At 39.3% G+C, this 21,041-nt stretch overlaps 1 protein-coding gene across 1 annotated transcript in view; it reads left to right on the forward strand.

The window, feature by feature from the left end:
• Positions 1–20,581, forward strand: part of CCDC172 (coiled-coil domain containing 172) — a 104,902-nt gene extending 84,321 nt beyond the window's left edge. Inside the window, exon 11 of the mRNA XM_027960411.3 lies at positions 19,521–20,581. The gene's annotated coding sequence lies outside the window, so the exon portion shown is untranslated. The remainder of the gene's footprint in view (positions 1–19,520) is intronic.
• The last annotated feature ends 460 nt before the right edge of the window (positions 20,582–21,041 follow it).

Genomic DNA, 21,041 nt, shown 5'->3' on the forward strand with positions numbered 1-21,041 from the left:
TTCTGTGTTATGTATTGGTAATTGTATTATTCATTCTTCACTTACTTTAACTTAAAATATGTTTATCCTCCAGATTAATGAAAAAGAAAAAGGTTTCATTAGAATTAGAAAAATATAGTATGAAAATTGTCCCAGTCATAGTTGGTTTTTTTTCTGAGAAATCCTTTGAACTAGTTTGTTTTTAAGATGAGAAATTTCATTGAAATGACTACTTTTTAAAAAATTATACTTGATCTAATCAGACTGGATCACATTCTTTGTACATATTGATCATTGTGAACATGGCTCAATTTTTTATTAGTAATGTATTAAATTTTTGGATGAATTTTAAAAGCTTATGTATATTCCACTATATATATATATATATGAATGAATATATTCTATATATTCAGTAATTCATGTGAAGCTTTAAAGAGAACATACGAGGTTGGTTCAACAAGTGATTCTCTCCATTTTATGTGTGAATACAATGAGCATTTAAATGTGTTTCCTGAGACCAAGGACCTACTGAGAATGTCACTATTGAAACTGGGAAGGCTGGTCATCTCTTATGGGGTAGATCCCTGTGTTCATCTAAATACCTTGACTGATTTTGATATGAAAGTTTGAGGATGAAGTTGTAAAGAGAAAAAATTAATCTGCCTAACAGAAGGAGAAAAACTTGGAGGTTCCTGGGCCTAATCAGGAGCAATTGTTGTAAAGACATTAAAGAGAAACAAAGAAGAGTCTAGAGAACTAGGTAGAAACGTGGCCTTCCTAAATTTCCTTAAGTCTTTGATAGTTTTACTGATTTTCTAAAATACTTGATATGACTGTATGATTTGGAAAACTAAACTTTCTACAATGTTGATTTTCCTTGAGCATTCACTTATCCTTTCAATAATTAGTGATAAACTGCTATTGGCAAGCCCTGCTTCTGGTGTTATGGACACACTGAAAATCAGACTCACTGCTCACCCTTGTGAAAATCGTCATCTGCTTCCAAGTCAGCAATGTATAGCCTGCAGGCCAAATGTGGTTTACATACTAAAAATGATTCTTAAGTGGTTGAAAAAGAATCAAAAGAAGAAGAATATTTTATGGCACGTGAAAATTATGTGAAATTCAAATTCCAGTGCCATTATTGTAACATGGTCACACTCATTGCTTATGTATTGTCTATGACTGATTTCATACTAAAGTGCAGAAATGAATTAGTTGTGACAGCCCATCTGGCCCCAAATGTCTAAAATGTTTACTATGTGGCCCTTTACAGAAACGTTTTCCAAATCTGGGCTTCCCTCATAGCTCAGTTGGTAAAGAGTGTGCCTGTGATGCAGGAGACTCTGGTTTGATTCCCTAGGTCAGGAAGATCCCCTGGAGAAGAGAAAGGCTACCCACTCCAGTATTCTTGGGCTTGCCTGGTGGCTCAGCTGGTAAAGAATCCACTTGTAGTGCTGGAGAGCTGGGTTGGATCTCTGGGTTGGGAAGATCCCCCGGAGAAGGGAAAGGCTACCCTCTCCAGTATTCTGGCCTGGAGAATTCCCTGGGGTTGCAAAGAGTCGGACACAACTGAGCGACTTTCACTTTCACTTTTCCAAATCTAACATATAGTAGATGCTAAATAAAAGATTATGATTATGCATAGTAAATTACATTAAGAGAATTCAGGGTTATATGGCTCATATAGCTTGTCAAACAACTTAGACATAATTGGTAATATGAGTTATCTGTACTAGTCAGAAAAAAAGTCAAGACTCTGTCATAGAAACCCATCCTAAACCAGCCTAAGCCACAAAGAGAATAGATTGGCTTATGTAACCAGAAAGACCAGGGAAAATCCTGGCTTTACAAATGGCTGGACTCAGCAATTCAAATGATATTATCCAATTTGTCTCTTTTCTTCCAGTATTTTTTTTTCTTGGCTTTGATATCTTCCTCCATGTTGGCATGACTTGAAGTAGACTCTTTGAACAAGGTGACAAAAATGACCACAACAATTCTAGACTTCATTGTACTTTCAGGTAGTGAGCCCTGAGGAAAGAGAGTATCTCAATTGTCTAAACAAAAACCTGAGATGCATTATGACTGGGCTGGCTTGGATCACATCAGTTCAGTTCAGTCACTCAATTGTGTCTGACTCTTTGCGACCCCATGGACTGCAGCACGCCAGACTTCCCTGTCCATTACCAACTCCTGGAGCACGCTCAAACTCATGTCCATCAAGTCAGTGATGCCATCCAGCCATCTCATCCTCTGTCATCCCCTTCTCCTCTGCCTTCAATCTTTCCCAGCATCAGGGTCTTTTCCAATGAGTCAGTTCTTCGAATCAGGTGGCCAGAGTATTGGAGTTTCAGTTTCAGCATCAATCCTTCTAATGAATATTCAGGACTGATTTCCTTTGGGGTTGACTGGTTGGATCTCCTTGCAGTCCAACAGACTCTCAAGAGTCTTCTCCAACACCATAGTTCAAAAGCATCAATTCTTTGGCGCTCAGCTTTCTTTATATATACTTCAACTCTCACATCCATACATGACTACTAGAAAAACCATAGCTTTGACTAGATAGACCTTTGTTGGTGAAGTTAATGTCTCTGTTTTTTAGTATGCTGTCTAGGTTGGTCATAGCTTTCCTTACAAGTAGCAAGTGTCTTTTAATTTCATGGCTGCAGCCACCATCTGCAGTGATTTTGGAGGCCCCCAAATTAAGTCTGTCATTGTTTCCTTTGTTTCTCCATCTATTTGCCGTGAAGTGATGGGATCAGATGCTATGATCTTCATTTTTTGAATGTTGAGTTTTAAGCCAACTTTTCACTCTCCTCTTTCACTTTCATCAAGAGGCTTTTTAGTTCTTTGCTTTCTGCCATAAGGGTGGTATCCTCTGCATATCTGAGGTTATTGATATTTCTCCCAGCAATCTTGATTCCAGCTTGTGCTTCAGCCAGCCCAGCATTTCACATGATGTATTCTGCATATAAGTTAAATAAGCAGGGTGACAGTATACAGCCTTGACATACTCCCTTCCCGATTTGGAACCAGTCTGTTGGTCCAAGTTCAGTTCTAACTATTGCTTCTTGACCTGCATACAGATTTCTAAGGAGGCAGGTCAGGTGGTCTGGTATTCCATCTCTTTCAGAATTTTCCACTGTTTCTTGTGATCCACACAGTCAAAGGCTTTGGCATAGTCAATAAAGTAGAAGTAGATGTTTTTCTGGTACTCTGTTGCTTTTTCGATGATACAACAGATGTTGGCGATTTGATGTCTGGTTCCTCTGCCTTTTCTAAATCCAGCTTGAACATCTGGAAGTTCACGGTTCACATACTGTTGAAGCCTGGCTTAGAGAATTTTGAGCATTACTTTGCTAGCATGTGAGATGAGTGCAATTGTGCAGTAGTTTGAATATTTTGGGTGGTGGTAGTTTAGTTGCTAAGTCGTGTCCAGCTCTTGTGACCTCATGGACTGTAGTCTGCCAGGCTCCTCTGTCTATGGGATTCTCCAGGCAAGAATACTGGAGTGGGTTGCCATTTTCTTCTCCAGGGGATCTTCACAACCCAGGGGTCGAACCTGGGTCTCCTGTGTTGCAGGCAGATTCTTCACCAACTGAGCTACACCGGTCATTCTTTGGCATTGCCTTTCTTTGAGATTGGAATGAAAACTGACCATTTCCAGTCCTGTGGCCACTGCTGAGTTTTCCAAATTTGCTGGCATATTGAGTGCAACACTTTCACAGAATCACCTTTTAGGATTTGAAATAGCTCCACTGGAATTCCATCACCTCCACTAACTTTGTTTGTAGTGATGTTTCCTAAGGCCCTCTTGACTTCCCATTCCAGGATGTCTGGCTCTAGGTGAGTGATCATGCCATTGTGTTTTTCTGGGTCATGAAGATCTTTTTTGTACAGTTCTTCTGTGTATTCTTGCCACATGGGTCACATGCCCATCCATAAATCTCAGAACTGTGGCTGGCCTGCAGCACGTAATATCTCTATGATGGTAGATGCAGTATATCCACCTCATAGGGACATTCCCACCAGTAGAATTGAGATAACAAAAATAAAAGATTCACACTATAAACTCATATCTATAAAATTTTTTGCAAATGTTTGAAATGTTGGAGAATATATAGCCCTCCAATCATGGTAGTCAATGTAGTCTCAAAAAAGTAAAAATTTATGAAAATATCTAACAGTTTAATACAGAGGTTGCATACTGGACTGTTTTGGCTACTGAACTATTTTGTCCAGCCTGTTGACTTGGAGTGCTTTGTTGTTGTTTTTGTTGTTGTTTAATTGAGCCAGTCATTTTCAGGTTCTCTTTTCACAAGTTGGTTTTGGCAATACTAGATTTGGATTTCTGCATCAAAATTATCAGCCACGTCTTTTTATATAGAGCAGCAACATTTATTCCCTTAGATGGAACATTTGCTCTTTCCTTAACCACAATCACTGTGATTCCTTATTGTATCTCTAACACTGGAGCTGATTTTAGTTTCCACTTGCACTTGTTTCTCCTGTGAAAGAAAAGAGTTTCTCTATACCCTATTTCCCGGGAAACAGTGAAGGACAGAGGAGCCTGGCATGCTACAGTCCATGGGGTTGCAAAGAGTCTGACATGACTCAGCAACTGAACAATCACAACAATACCCTATCTCCACTGAAAGTAGGATAAGGATGCTTGATTCAGGCACAATGGAAGATAAGATCTTTTTCTGATGAAGTGGACAATTTTATAAAATAATATATATTATGTGTTCTACATGGAGGCAAGCATTTGTAAATTTAAGTCTTACTGGAAATACTATTAACCAACAAACTGAAGTCATGTCTTAGCACTTCTAGAAAAGTTTTTTTGAAATATATTAAATTGGCTGTAGCATATTCTATTCCATAAAAATAGAATGGGTGATGAGAGCACAGATATAAATGACATCACATAGTCAGCTATATTAAGTTGGTGATATTGACAAAAATTTTTTGTGCCAGAAGATAAGGAGGCTCTGACTAGAATTTAGCAAATGACTTCTCTTTATCTGTAAAAAAATTCAAAAAATGTAATATAATTGCTCAAGATGAGTAAATGTGATTCAACTTCTGAAATGGACATGGTTACTGTGAAAACTTAAACTTGAGAAGGTAACATTTTCCAAAAGACATAGAATTTAAGTCTCCTGATGATATCATTTTCCAGGAATGGCTTTGTGCTAAAAAATTTTAAATGCAATATACCTGAATGTACAAGTAATTTAACAGTGTAAACTGGATAAAATCCCACAGCATGAAATCCAGGTACTCTAGGCCTTCTGTTTATGAATCAGATGTATGCTGTGATGGCTTGTTGTAGCACATGGATTTATGTGACTGAGTATTGAAAGATATTTTTAGACACTGTTATGTTATTGAAGAGAAAAATCCTTACTCAATATTTAACAGTAAAAATTGGACTTCAGTCTTGGCCTTTGAGTTGTTGTTAGAACCTATCAACTTTGAATTGTTCTCTGCAAAGTCTTTCACAAACACTACACAAATGTACAATTCAGTTATCTCTCTTGAAATGAAATTATACCTTTAAGAAACTAATTTGGCAGGGAATAACCTCACCTATTACCCTACACTGAAATCATTTTCCTGAAATGAAAGTCGTGTCTTAAGCCACATTACAAAAGCTATAGACTTGAAACTCCAAAAAGAATCTGATTTTAAAGTTTATGAAAATAAACTAACATTGAAACATTAGAAAGTCTACCTTTATAATTTTTTATTGATATGAAAAGAGAACTACAAATTGAAGTTGTTCACTTGCAAAACAATAAGTGACTGAAAATTAAGTACTGATGTTAGAATGGCATCACACTAGACCAAAAGTAACCTTCATATAGAGTCTGTACATAGTAGCACTGATGTCTGTAAATTCCACTTTGCATATGAAATTGAGTAAATTACACTACTGCACCCAGTTGAAGGATTTGTGGTTTAGGTTTACGTTGTCTGATGGTGACATACTAGGTTCAGCAACAATTGAAGAAACAATAAATTGTGCAAAAAGATGTAAGTAATGAAATACTTTTATTTTTTCAATTTTATTTTAAAATATTATATGTTTCTAAAAATCCCATACATAACCCATTTATACTGAATTCAGGCAGTATAAAGGAAATTTGGTTGTTTTTCTGACACTTGACTTTTCTCACCTCTCATCTGCTTCACTTATTTCTATAACTGACTGGCCCTTGTAGGCATTTGAATGACTAAGCCCTGCCTTGACCTAAGCCTCTATATGGTGTGTAATCATCCTTTGATGAAAGACTATATTTGAAAAAATGACCTGTATGATGTCTATAAACAGAGATTCAGAAAGCAAGAATTTGTCAGAGTGTCTCCAGCACTGTCTAGGGGAAAAATATACATGACCAGTGGCCTCAAGGATATTGTTACTGTGGAGATAGATGCACCAGTCTTTTCCTAGGTGGATAACAGTGGCCATAAATATCATCCAACTAGCTATCCTTGATCAGATGCTATGCTCATCAAGCAACAGGAGCATTATTGATGTGGCCTAAGGGAGAGACCATAATTATCAGACACCAGGATATCTTTTCTCCTTAAAAGTAATTTTTTCTCTTCCACATTAATAAATTTTCTTTTTAGTTTACATAGTAGCCTCTTGGCAGTTTGGGTGGTTAAATCAGTTTCTAGAGCCTTAATACCCTTATGAACAATGGACCTGCTACTTATTTATAACCGAGTGTTCTAAAAATGGTTAGACCATGCCCACAACCATTCAACTGAATTTATAATATGTATGACTAGTTAGGAACAACAGTGAAGGCTCCCCTACCACAATAATTTAGAAATAAAAGTAATCTTCAAAAACCCATGTAAAATAGATGAGCTTAGGCATTGGTGAAAACTTTTGGAGAAATTTGGGAACTGATTAAAATGCTAATCAAAGTTGCTAGTGAGAAGTTCCAGGAAAAGATACTTACATTAATGCCTTTTTTTTTTTTGCTTTATTTTAATCTAATCCAGTGACTTTACATTTTGAAAAATGTACCTATGGATTTACTGTTACACTGAAGTCACATTAAAGAAGATTGTAGGCTGAGCCTGCAGGGCTTCCAACCACAGCCTGCAGCTGCCAGAACTTCACTAAATAAGGCACAGGCCACGTGGGTAATGGCCCTGGTAGGCTTTTCCTCAATAAATTAATTAATATGGGTTTACGTTCTTCTCAGAGAGAATCAGCATTCTCTGACATGCACCCATTAATTAATATGAGACAAAGTATTTTAATTATATAATCACACCACATAAGATTTTATAACTTGTACCAAGACTGTCAATACTGGAGTCAGTCAAAGTTGAGTGACTGTGAAATAAGATTCTGAACAATTAATCTTAAAGCTAAAATAGTATGAAGAGTGAATGGAAATTATAGATGTATGTAAGTGTATTATATTAGTCTCATTTCTCTGGTTTGTATTATATAAAATAATTAAGTTTTCTGTTAAAAAATCCATCATGATTATATTGGAAAGTATGTTGGTACCTGCCTTTTTAGAAATAGTTTTAAATATGCTCTATCGATTTTTTAAAACTGATTGAATTCTCAGACGTGTTTTAAGTAAATTAGTTAAGAACATTTGTTTTAAGAGCTTGTGTTGGAAAAATTATTTCTTACATTTATGCAAGAAGAAAATATCTAACTAGCTGTGAGTGAGACAGAAAATCAGACAATCCTGTTTTTTTTTTTAAATTCCTTATTGTAGTGATAGTTTTAATAAAACCACAAAGCATTTGTTGGAAAGGACCTTGAAGGTCATGTAGTTAACTTCCTACCAGATGTATAAATCTCTCTTACGTCACCCCCAAATAGTCAGGCAGCCTCTCCTTGAACAGTGCCACCACCACTGGATTTATTACCTTTCTGCTCTGTTCATAAATTTTACCTTCTGTTTGGTTTTAGAGTTCTTTATGTATATGTTGTATGACTTCAACCAGACTGTACTCCCTTCGAGGGCAGATTCAATATTTAAATCCCTAACATTCAGAAAACGAAGATCATGGCATCTGGTCCCATCACTTCATGGGAAATAGATGGGAAACAGTAGAAACAGTGTCAGACTTTATCTTTTTGGGCTCCAAAATCACTGCAGATAGTGACTGCAGCCATGAAATTAAAAGACGCTTACTCCTTGGAAGAAAAGTTATGACCAACCTAGATAGCATATTGAAAAGCAGAGACGTTACTTTGCCAACAAAGGTCTGTCTAGTCAAGGCTATGGTTTTTCCAGTGGTTATGTATGGATGTGAGAGTTGGACTGTGAAGAAAGCTGAGCGCCGAAGAATTGATGCTTTTGAACTGTGGTGCTGAAGACTCTTGAGAGTCCCTTGGACGGCAAGGAGATCCAACCAGTCCATTCTGAAGGAGATCAACCCTGGGATTTCTTTGGAGGGAATGATGCTAAAGCTGAAACTCCAGTACTTTGGCCACCTCATGCAAAGAGTCGACTCATTGGAAAAGACTGATGCTGGGAGGGATTGGGGGCAGGAGGAGAAGGGGACAACAGAGGATGAGATGGCTGGATGGCATCACTGACTTGATGGACGTGAGTTTGAGTGAACTCCGGGAGTTGGTGATGGGACAGGGAGGCCTGGCGTGCTGCGATTCATGGGGTCACAACAAGTCAGACACGACTGAGCAACTGAACTGAACAGACACGACTGAGCAACTGAACTGAACTTAATATCCTGTTTCCAGTAAGAGTTTTCCTTATAACAATGTTCTCAAATGTGTTATTGAAGTAATTAATAGATTCCAATTTGAGGACATGAAGATGGTGACTGCAGCCATGAAATTGAAAGACCCTTGCTCCTTGGAAGAAAAGCTATGACCAACTTAGACAACATATTAAAAAAACAGAGACATTACTTTGCCAACAAATGTCTGTCTAGTCAAAGCTGTGGTTTTTCCAGTAGTCATGTACGGATGTGAGAGTTGGACGATAAAGAAAGCTGAGAACTGAAAAATTGATGCTTTTGAACTGTGGTGCTGGAGAAGACTCTTGAGAGTCCCTCGGACAGTGAGGCAATCCAACCTGCTGCTACTACTGCTGCTAAGTTGCTTCAGTCATGTCAGACTCTGTGCAACCCCAGATATGGCAGCCTACCAGGCTCTTCTGTCCCTGGGATTCTCCAGGCAAGAACACCGGAGTGGGTTGCCATTTCCTTCTCCAGTGCATGAGAGTGAAAAGTGAAAGTGAAGTTGTTCAGTCGTGTCCGACTTCGTGATCCCATGGACTGCAGCCCACCAGGCTCCTCCATCCATGGGATTTTCCAAGCAAGAATACTGGAGTGGGGTGCCATTGCCTTCTCTGGGCAATCCAACCAGTCCATCCTAAAAGAAATCAGTCCTGAATATTCATTGGAAGGACTGATGCTGAAGCTGAAACTCCAATGCTTCGGCCACCTGTTGCAAAGAACTGACTCATTGGAAAAGACCTTGATGCTGGGAAGGATTGGAGACAGGAAGAGAAGGGGACAGCAGAGGTTGGATGGCATTAGTGATTCAATGAACATGAGTTTGAGCAAGCTTCAGGAGTTGTTGATATACAGGGAGGCCTGGCATGCTGTGGTCCATGGGGTCTCAAAGAGTAGGACATGACTGAGCAACTGAACTGAACTGAACTTATTAGGAAATTACTCCTTAAGTTGAACTGTTCAACTTCTGTCAACTGGTCCTATCCTTTCTGAAGAGCCTCCTAGCCCAAGGTTGGGGCTTCATCTTTAATGCAAAGCAGCTCCTTATCATTGCTTCCTTGTTACTCCCTTCCACAGTGGGGGAAAGAAGCTGGTCCCAGTTTATGGGTTTCTTTAAAATAAAAGTGATACTCATTTTCCTCGAGGTCTCACTGCAAGGTCTCAGATTTTTGTTGTTGTTCAGTTGTTCATTTATGTCCGACTCTTTGCAACCCCATGCACTGCAGTACTCCAGGCTCCTGTGTCCTCCACTGTCTCCTGGAGTTTGCTCAAGTTCATGTCTGTTGAGTCGATGATGCCTTCTTCCCATCTCGTTCTCTGTTCCTCCCTTCTCTTCCTGCCTTCAATGTTTCCCAGCATCAGGGTCTTTTCCAATGAGTTGGCTCTTTGCATCAGGTGGTACTGGAGTTTCAGCTTCATCATTGGTCCTTCCAATGAATATTGAGGGTTGATTTCCTTTAGTACTGATTGGTTTGATCTTTTTTTTTTCATTTTATGTATTTATTAAAAAATTTTATTTTTACTTTATTTTACTTTACAATACTGTATTGGTTTTGCCATACATTGACATGAATCCACCACGGGTGTACATGTGTTCCCAAACATGAACCCCCCCCCACCTCCCTCCCCATAACATCTCTCTGGGTCATCACCGTGCACCAGCCCCAAGCATGCTGTATCCTGCGTCGGACATAGACTGGTAATTCGATTCTTACATGATAGTATACATGTTACAATGCCATTCTCCCAAATCATCCCACCCTCTCCCTCTCCCTCTGAGTCCAAAAGTCCGTTATACACATCTGTGTCTTTTTTGCTGTCTTGCATACAGGGTCGTCATTGCCATCTTTCTAAATTCCATATATATGTGTTAGTATACTGTATTGGTGTTTTTCTTTCTGGCTTACTTTACTCTGTATAATCGGCTCCAGTTTCATCCATCTCATCAAAACTGATTCAAATGTATTCTTTTTAATGGCTGAGTAATACTCCATTGTGTATATGTACCACAGCTTTCTTATCCATTCATCTGCTGATGAACATCTAGGTTGTTTCCATGTCCTGGCTATTATAAACAGTGCTGCGATGAACATCGGGGTACATGTGTCTCTTTCAATTCTGGTTTCCTCGGTGTGTATGCCCAGCAGTGGGATTGCTGGGTCATAAGGTAGTTCTATTTGCAATTTTTAAAGGAATCTCCACACTGTTCTCCAAAGTGGCTGTACTAGTTTGCATTCCCACCAACAGTGTAGGAGGGTTCCCTTTCTCCACACCCTCTCCAGCATTTATTGCTTGCAGATTTTTGGATCACAGACATTCTGACTGGTGTGAAGTGGTACCTCATTGTGGTTTTGATTTGCATTTCTCTAATAATGAGTGATGTTGAGCATCTTTTCATGTGTTTGTTAGCCATCCATATGTCTTCTTTGGAGAAATGTCTATTTAGTTCTTTGGCCTATTTTTTGATTGGGTCGTTTATTTTTCTGGAGTTGAGCTGCATAAGTTGCTTGTATATTTTTGAGATTAGTTGTTTGTCAGTTGCTTCATTTGCTATTATTTTCTCCCATTCTGAAGGCTGTTTTTTCACCTTGCTTATAGTTTCCTTTGTTGTGCAGAAGCTTTTAATTTTAATTAGATCCCATTTGTTTATTTTTGCTTTTATTTCCAATATTCTGGGAGGTGGGTCATAGAGGATCCTGCTGTGATTTATGTCGGAGAGTGTTTTGCCTATATTCTCCTCTAGGCGTTTTATAGTTTCTGGTCTTACATTTAGATCTTGAATCAATTTTGAGTTTATTTTTGTGTGCAGTGTTAGAAGGTGATCTAGTTTCATTCTTTTACAAGTGGTTGACCAGTTTTCCCAGCACCACTTGTTAAAGAGATTGTCTTTATTCCATTGTATATTCTTGCCTCCTTTGTCAAAGATAAGGTGACCATATGTGTGTGGATTTATCTCTGGGCTTTCTATTTTGTTCCTTTGATCTATATGTCTGTCTTTGTGCCAGTACCATTCTGTCTTGATGACTGTGGCTTTGTAGTAGAGCCTGAAGTCAGGCAAGTTGATTCCTCCAGTTCCATTCTTCTTTCTCAAGATTGCTTTGGCTATTGGCTATTCGAGGTTTTTTGTATTTCCATACAAATCTTGAAATTATTTGTTCTAGTTCTGTGAAAAATATGGCTGGTAGCTTAATAGGGATTGCATTGAATTTGTAAATTGCTTTGGGTAGTATACTCATTTTCACTATATTGATTCTTCCGATCCATGAACATGGTATATTTCTCCATCTATTAGTGTCCTCTTTGATTTCTTTCATCAGTGTTTTGTAGTTTTCTATATATAGGTCTTTAGTTTCTTTAGGTAGATATATTCCTAAGTATTTTATTCTTTTCGTTGCAATGGTGAATGGAATTGTTTCCTTAATTTCTTTTTCTACTTTCTCATTATTCGTGTATAGGAATGCAAGGGATTTCTGTGTGTTGATTTTATATCCTGAAACTTTACTATATTCATTGATTAGCTCTAGTAATTTTCTGGTGGAGTCTTGAGGGTTTTCTATGTAGAGGATCACGTCATCTGCAAACAGTGAAAGTTTTACTTCTTCTTTTCCAATTTGGATTCCTTTTATTTCTTTTTCTGCTCTGATTGCTGTGGCCAAAACTTCCAAAACTATGTTGAATAGTAGCGGTGAAAGTGGGCACCCTTGTCCTGTTCCTGACTTTAGGGGAAATGCTTTCAATTTTTCACCATTGAGGATAATGTTTGCTGTGGGTTTGTCATATATAGCTTTTATTATGTTGAGGTATGTTCCTTCTATTCCTGCTTTCTGGAGAGTTTTTATCATAATTGGGTGTTGAATTTTGTCAAAGGCCTTCTCTGCATCTATTGAGATAGTCATATGGTTTTTATTTTTCAATTTGTTAATGTGGTGAATTACATTGATTGATTTGCGGATATTGAAGAATCCTTGCATCCCTGGGATAAAGCCCACTTGGTCATGGTGTATGATCTTTTTAATGTGTTGTTGGATTCTGATTGCTAGAATTTTGTTGAGGATTTTTGCATCTATGTTCATCAGTGATATTGGCCTGTAGTTTTCTTTTTTTGTAGTATCTTTGTCAGGTTTTGGTATTAGGGTGATGGTGGCCTCATAGAATGAGTTTGGAAGTTTCCCTTCCTCTGCAATTTTCTGGAAGAGTTTGAGTAGGATAGGTGTTAGCTCTTCTCGAAATTTTTGGTAGAATTCAGCTGTGAAGCTGTCTGGACCTGGGCTTTTGTTTGCTGGAAGATTTCTGATTACAGTTTTAATTTCCGTGCTTGTGATGGGTCTGTTAAGATTTTCTATTTCTTCCTGGTTCAGTTTTGGAAAATTGTACTTTTCTAAGAATTTGTCCATTTCTTCCACGTTGTCCATTTTATTGGCATACAACTGCTGATAGTAGTCTCTTATGATCCTTTGTATTTCTGTGTTGTCTGTTGTGATCTCTCCATTTTCATTTATAATTTTATTGATTTGATTTTTCTCTCTTTGCTTCTTGATGAATCTGGCTAATGGTTTGTCAATTTTATTTATCCTTTCAAAGAACCAGCTTTTGGCTTTGTTGATTTTTGCTATGGTCTCTTTTGTTTCTTTTGCATTTATTTCTGCCCTAATTTTTAAGATTTCTTTCCTTCTACTAACTCTGGGGTTCTCCAATTCTTCCTTTTCTAGTTGCTTTAGGCCTAGAGTTAGGTTATTTATTTGACTTTTTTCTTGTTTCTTGAGGTATGCCTGTATTGCTATGAACTTTCCTCTTAGCACTGCTTTTATAGTGTCCCACAGGTTTTGGGTTGTTGTGTTTTCATTTTCATTAGTTTCTATGCATATTTTGATTTCTTTTTTGATTTCTTCTGTGATTTGTTGGTTATTCAGAAGTGTGTTGTTCAATCTCCATATGTTGGAATTTTTAATAGTTTTTCTCCTGTAATTGAGATCTAATCTTAATGCATTATGGTCAGAAAAGATGCTTGGAATGATTTCGATTTTTTTGAATTTATCAAGTTTAGATTTATGGCCCAGGATGTGATCTATCCTGGAAAATGTTCCATGAGCACTTGAGAAAAAGGTGAAATTCATTGTTTTGGGGTGAAATGTCCTATAGATATCAATTAGGTCTAACTGGTCTATTGTATCATTTAAAGTTTGCATTTCTTTGTTGATTTTCTGTTTAGTTGATCTGTTCATAGGTGTGAGTGAGGTATTAAAGTCTTCCACTATTATTGTGTTATTGTTGATTTCCCCTTTCATACTTGTTAGCATTTGTCTTACATATTGCGGTGCTCCTATATTGGGTGCATATATATTTATAATTGTTATATCTTCTTCTTGGATTGATCCTTTGATCATTATGTAGTGGCCTTCTTTGTCTCTTTTCACAGCCTTTGTTTTAAAGTCTATTTTATCGGATATGAGTATTGCCACTCCTGCTTTCTTTTGGTCTCTATTTGCATGGTATATCTTTTTCCAGCCCTTCACTTTCAGTCTGTATGTGTCCCTTGTTTTGAGGTGGGTCTCTTGTAAGCAGCATATAGAGGGGTCTTGTTTTTGTATCCATTCAGCCAGTCTTTATCTTTTGGTTGAGGCGTTCAACCCATTTACGTTTAAGGTAATTATTGATAAGTATGATCCTGTTACCATTTACTTTATTGTTTTGGGTTCGGGTTTATACACTCTTTTTGTGTTTCCTGTCTAGAGAATATCCTTTAGAATTTGTTGGAGAGCTGGTTTGGTGGTGCTGAATTCTCTCAGCTTTTCCTTGTCTGTAAAGCTTTTGATTTCTCCTTCGTATTTGAATGAGATCCTTGCTGGGTACAGTAATCTGGGCTGTAGGTTATTGTCTTTCATCACTTTAAGTATGTCTTGCCATTCCCTCCTGGCCTGAAGAGTTTCTATTGAAAGATCAGCTGTTATCCTTATGGGAATCCCCTTGTGTGTTATTTGTTGTTTTTCCCTTGCTGCTTTTAATATTTGTTCTTTGTGTTTGATCTTTGTTAATTTGATTAATATGTGTCTTGGGGTGTTTCGCCTTGGGTTTATCCTATTTGGAACTCTCTGTGTTTCTTGGACTTGGGTGATTATTTCCTTCCCCATTTTAGGGAAGTTTTCAACTATTATCTCCTCAAGGATTTTCTCAAGGTCTTTCTTTTTGTCTTCTTCTTCTGGGACTCCTATAATTCGAATGTTGGAGCATTTCATATTGTCCTGGAGGTCTCTGAGATTGTCCTCATTTCTTTTAATTCATTTTTCTTGTTTCCTCTCTGATTCATTTATTTCTACCATTCTATCTTCTATTTCACTAATCCTATCTTCTGCCTCCGTTATTCTGCTGTTTGTTGCCTCCAGAGTGTTTCTGATCTCATTTATTGCGTTATTCATTATATATTGACTCTTTTTTATTTCTTCTAGGTCCTTGTTAAACCTTTCTTGCATCTTCTCAATCCTTGTCTCTAGGCTATTTATCTGTGATTCCATTTTGATTTCAAGATTTTGGATCATTTTCACTATCAATATTCGGAATTCTTTCTCAGGTAGATTCCCTACCTCTTCCTCTTTTGTTTGGTTTGGTGGGCAGCTCTCCTGTTCCTTTACCTGCTGAGTATTCCTCTGTCTCTTCATCTTGATTATATTGCTGCATTTGGGGTGGCCTTTTTATATTCTGGTAATTTGTGGAGTTCTTTTTATTATGGAGCTTCCTCACTGTGGGTGGGGTTGTATCAGTGGCTTGTCTAGGTTTCCTGGTTAGGGAGGCTTGTGTTGGAGTTCTGGTGGGTGGAGCTGGGTTTCTTCTCTCTGGAGTGCAGTGGAGTGACCAGTAATGGGTTATGAGATGTCAAAGGTTTTGGAGTAACTTTGAGCTGCCTGTATATTGAAGCTCAGGGGTGTGTTCCTGTGTTGCTGGAGAATTTGCGTGGTATGTCTTGTTCTGGAATTTGTTGGTCCTTGGGTGGAGCTTGGTTTCAGTGTAGGTATGGAGGCATTTGATGAGCTCCTATTGCTTAATGTTCCCTGAATTCAGAAATTCTCTGATGTTTTCAGGCTTCGGACTTAAGCCTCCTGCTTCTGGTTTTCAGTTTTATTTTTACAGTAGCCTCTAGACTTCTCTATCTATACAGCACCGATGATAAAACATCTAGGTTAAAAATGAAAAGTTTCTCCACATTGAGGGACACTCAGAGAGGTTCACTGAGTTACAAGGAGAAGAGAAGAGGGAGGGGGTAGTTAGAGGTGACTGGAATGAGATGCGGTGAGATCAAAAGAGGAGAGAGCAAGCTAGCCAGTAGTCACTTCCTTATGTGCGTTCCATAGTGTGGACCACTCAGAGGTATTTACGGAGTTATACAGGGAAGAGGAGAGGGAGGAAGTAGACAGAGGTGGCCAGGAGGATAAGAGAGAGGAATGAGAAGGAGAGAGACAAATCCTGCCAGTAACCAGTTCCTTAGGTGTTCTCCGCCATCTGGAACACACAGAGATTCACAGTTGGATAGAGAAGAGATGGGGGAGAAAAGTGACAGAGGCCACCTGGTGGAGAAAAAGGAGAGTCCAAAGGAGGAGGGAGTGGTCAAGCCAGTAATCTTGCTCTCAGGTAAAATTGGGTAGTGAAGTTTAGGTTTTTAAATGTACAAAATTGACAACAAAACCCAAAGAGCAAAGATTAAAAATCTAGAGTAGAGATTGGATTTTCAAAATACAATATTAAAGAAAAGAAGCAGAAGGAAAAAGGAAAAAGAAAAAAAAAGAAAAGAAAGAAAAAAAAGCCACAAGAATTATTATTTAAAAAAAAAACAAACACCAATAACCACCCAAAGACTATATATGGTATTTGCCTTAAAAAAAAAAAAGTCTTTTTTTTTGAATAGTAATAATAGGTTATAGAAATAAAAATTAGAGGAGAAATAGAAGACTTAACTATTAAAAAAAAGTTAGAAAAAAAAAAGGAATGATTTTAAAAATAGTAAAAATAAAGCTAGCCCTTCTCTGATGTTGTGGGCAGTGTGGGGTCACTTCCAAGGCGGTTCCCTCTGTTTAACTTCTTCTTTATGCTGGTTTTTTAGGCTCACTAGTTCAGTCGCTCTGTGGGGAGGGGGGATGCTGCAAACAAATAGCGCTGTCATGTGCACACAGTGTCTCAGCCCCGCTGGACCTGTCCCTTCTCGCTGCGTACAAACCACTCCGGCTCTACCATGCTCAGCCGGGAACTGTCTGAGGCCGGCTCTAGGCTGCGTGCACTTCCCTGGTCTAACTGCTCAGGTTCAACGCTCAGGTAGCCTTCAGAGGCACAGATTCGGTTGGGACTGCGTTTTGTGCCCTTCCTGGGTCCGAGTAGCTCAGGAGTTTGGCGAGCTCGCGATCTCTGCAACTTGTCGCCTTTTCTGCCTCTGCTGCTCAGTTTTCTGGGTGGACCGCTGGCGCCCCTTGTGAGGCAGATGGTGACTGCCCAGTACCCCCAGAAGTCTTAGCAAAGAAGCCTGCTTGCAGTTTGGTAAGTGAAGTCTCTCCGGGTCTGCAATTGCCCCTTTCCAGCCCTTATGGCTCTGGCTGCCTGTCCCCGGCGGGGGATGGTCTGCAGCCGGCTTTTTCCGTTCCGTCCTTTGTTCTGTGCTCGGTCCTGACGGTCTCTTATGTTCGAGCTTTTTGCATGGTAGCTATCCCACAGTCTGGTTTGCTAGCCCAAGTTAGATCATTCTGGTTGCGTGTGGGGCGTTCCTGTCCGATTCTTACAAAGCACTGCAGCCCGCGCCTCCCGCGCTTCCCTGCCCTGCCCCCACTTCCTAGTGGCAGATGCAGGCGTCTGTGCTGCTTTTCCGCTGGGGGAGTTACTGTTGGGCTTGTAACCTCTTGGTTTTAATTATTTATTCATTTTTCCCTTCCTGTTATGTTGCCCTCTGTGTTTCCAAGGCTCGCCGCAGACTCGGCAGGGAGAGTGTTTCCTGATGTTTGGAAACCTCTCTTCTTAAAATTCCCTTCCCGGGATGGGCTTCCCTTCCTGGGACGGAGCTCCCTCCCCACCTCCTTTGTCTCCTTTTTTGTCTTTTGTATTTTTTCCTACCTGTTTTTGAAGACAATGGTCTGCTTTTCTGGTTGCCTGATGTCCTCTGCCAGCCTACAGAAGTTGTTTTGTGGAGTTTGCTCAGCGTTGAAATGTTCTTTTGAGGAATTTGTGAGGGAGAAAGTGGTCTTCCCGTCCTATTCCTCCGCCATCTTAGGACCGCCTGGTTTGATCTTCTTGCTGTCCAAGGGACTCTCGAGAGTCTTCTCCAGCACCACAATTCGAAAGCATCAATTCTTCGGCATGCAACCTTCCTTATGGTTCAGCTCTCACATCTATACATGACTACTGGAATACCATAGCTTTGACTATATGGACCGTTGTTGGCAAAATGATGTCTTTTCTTTTTGATATGCTTTCTAGATTTGCCATAGCTTTCCTTTCAAAGAGCAAGCATCCTTTAATATCATGGCTGCAGTCCCCATTTTGCAGTGATTTTTGGAGCCCAAGAAAACAAAATCTGTCTCTCTTTCCACTTTTCCCCCTTCTGTTTGCCGCAGTTTGACTTGGATTTGACTGAACCTAAATCAACCCCTTTACTCACCAAAGAACACTGGTTCTTTGGGTTTCTTTCTTTTTTTTTTTTTTCAATTGCAATCCTAGTTGTTTTCTATTCTTAAAATTACTTCATTGCCGGGAGCCAGCATGGAAGGTCCCACCCATGGCAAAGGTCATGAGGACGAGACCTGATGGGCAAAGGCGGATCAGGACTCGAGGGACTCCCCGACCCCACCCATGACAAGGTCATGTGGAAGAGGCCTGACAGACAAGGCAGATCAGGACTCAAGGGGTCCCCTGGATCTGCTCGAGCATTGACCCCCAAAACCAAAATCTGTCTGTTATACTACACTCCTCTGACATTAACAGGGGCTATCCTTGACCATCTTTCTCTGGAAAATTAACTTAGAGCTCCAGTTAATAGTCTCCTGCATATTAAAGGAGTGTCTCAGGTCAAACCTCTCTGCTGGCAGACTAGCTTGTGGTCAGGTTTATCCACACTCTTGCTATTATGCACATGATTGTTCACAACCTCTCAACCATAAATAGCACAGAGAGTTCAGAGTAGTTTGAAAGTCTTAGTTAGCATAGGGCTTTTCTAAAGATAAAAATCATGTTGGTGAAGGGTTTCATTGCTGAATTAATGATAGCCACCAGACCTCCATACCCTTAGGCACCTGGGAGTATGTTAATCAATGTAATTGGAATGTAGAAAAAGAAAATATAGTAGTTTTGATGTTAGCAGTACTAGACTTTTGAGTTAATGAATTTTCTCTTTGTTATAAATCACTGCACTCCTCCTTTTTGTTATAAATCGTTGTATCCTTGCTATGTAAGAATGTAACTTTATCACTATCTTAAGACTAAGCAGATCTTAAGGGAAAACAAGTTTTCTGATTGACTAACCTTAATCAATAGAAAGAAAGACGGGGCCATAAAATGTTAATCGGTCTTCAGACCAGAAGATATTGTAAACAAACGTAAGACCCTTGTAAGAACAAAGGTATGCAAAGAACACTCTGTCTTTAGATAAGGGTCAGAGCAGCTGACCCTGCGTGACTCTGCTTCTTACATTTATCTCTATGTACAACTTAAAGTATAAAAGCTTCCTTGAAAAATAAAGAGACAGACCAGGACCAATTCCACCAAAAGCCTGGTTCCCCTGTGTCAATTCTTTCTTTCTCTCTTATTCTCTTTTTCAGGCTGATCTCTTGGAGCACAGGGGCCCGCTGTGTTCACTTATCTGCCTGGACTTCTAAGACCTGAACGGGAAGGCGCTTTGCGTCTTCACTCCCTCGGGAGACCGGGAGGGCACCTGCGGCCTACGTGAACGGTGCAAGTCCCTTGTCTTGGGGCTTTATTGACTTTCTGTGTCAACAAAGGAATATCAATCTCTTTCTTTCCTCTATTTTTCTTCACTACTAATTCCTTCCTTATCTCTCTCTATATCTATATATTTTTCTCGCCTTGCCGTCCACGCTTCGGATACCCTGGATCCAACCGGGGCTGGACCCTGGTACTTGATGATATCCTGTCCCAGGAGAAGAGCTCCTTTCTGGGTGGTGCCAAGAGTCACCACCTGGCTATGGTAAACACTGAGTCAGTATAGATGGCAAGAAATAATGATACTTCAGATGGTTTTATGGTTATAGCACCAGAATTATTATGAGAGAGTTCCTCTTTCCCCTCAGGAGAAGAGCCTGTTCAAATATCTATGAATATGACCCTTAAAATTCAAAGTATAGACTGTTTTAGAACCACAAAGGGCATTGTATGGCAGAGTTCAACTTCCTCATTTTATAGACTAGGGGGTCACACTCAGAATGTATTTTCCTTGGTTAGCTAGTATTGGTGGTATGAGAAGCAGAGACCAGAACCCTTTATTTATGTTATTTCTGTGTCCAGAGTGCTTTCTTATACAACTTTCTTTAGTTGTCAAATTTGGTGTTTTCTGTATCGTGTATTGTCACATAAAATTTAAATATAAAATCTGCCAGAGGGAAATAAGTTCTTTGATTAAAATATGTTTTGTGATTTATTAATTAAGGAGCTTAAGGATATGTATTCAATAAACCTCAAATAGTAGTATGTCATTCTGTCTATAGCAGCCCAAATAGTGGCTTTTTTGTGATAAAAGAAAACCCAATTGTCTTCAAATTACCCCTAAGTCATCTTTTTCTCAGAAAACTTTAATTCATTAAGGTAGCAACTAGAGATTTTGGAAATATGGAAGCACAAATTAATAAAATTGAACTTCAGTTCAGTTCAGTTCAGTCACTCAGTCATGTCCGACTCTTTGCAACCCCATGAATCATAGCACGCCAGGCCTCCCTGTCCATGACCAACTCCCGGAGTTCCCTCAGAGTCACATCCATCGAGTCAGTGATGCCATCCAACCATCTCATCCTTGGTCGTCCCCTTCTCCTCCTGCCCTCAATCCCTCCCAGCATCAAAGTCTTCTCCAGTGAGTCAACTCTTCGCATGAGGTGGCCAAAGTACTGGAATTTCAGCTTTAGCATCATTCCTTCCAAAGAAATCCCCGGGTTGATCTCCTTTAGAATGGGCTGGTTGGATCTCCTTGCAGTCCAAGGGACTCTCAAGAGTCTTCTCCAACACCACAGTTCAAAAGCATCAATTCTTCGGTGCTCAGCCTTCTTCACAGTCCAACTCTCACATCCATACATGACTACTGGAAAACCATAGCCTTGACTAGATGGACCTTA

Source organism: Ovis aries, chromosome 22 (genome assembly GCF_016772045.2).
Source record: "Ovis aries strain OAR_USU_Benz2616 breed Rambouillet chromosome 22, ARS-UI_Ramb_v3.0, whole genome shotgun sequence".
In the NCBI taxonomy this organism is placed as follows: Eukaryota; Metazoa; Chordata; class Mammalia; order Artiodactyla; family Bovidae; genus Ovis; species Ovis aries.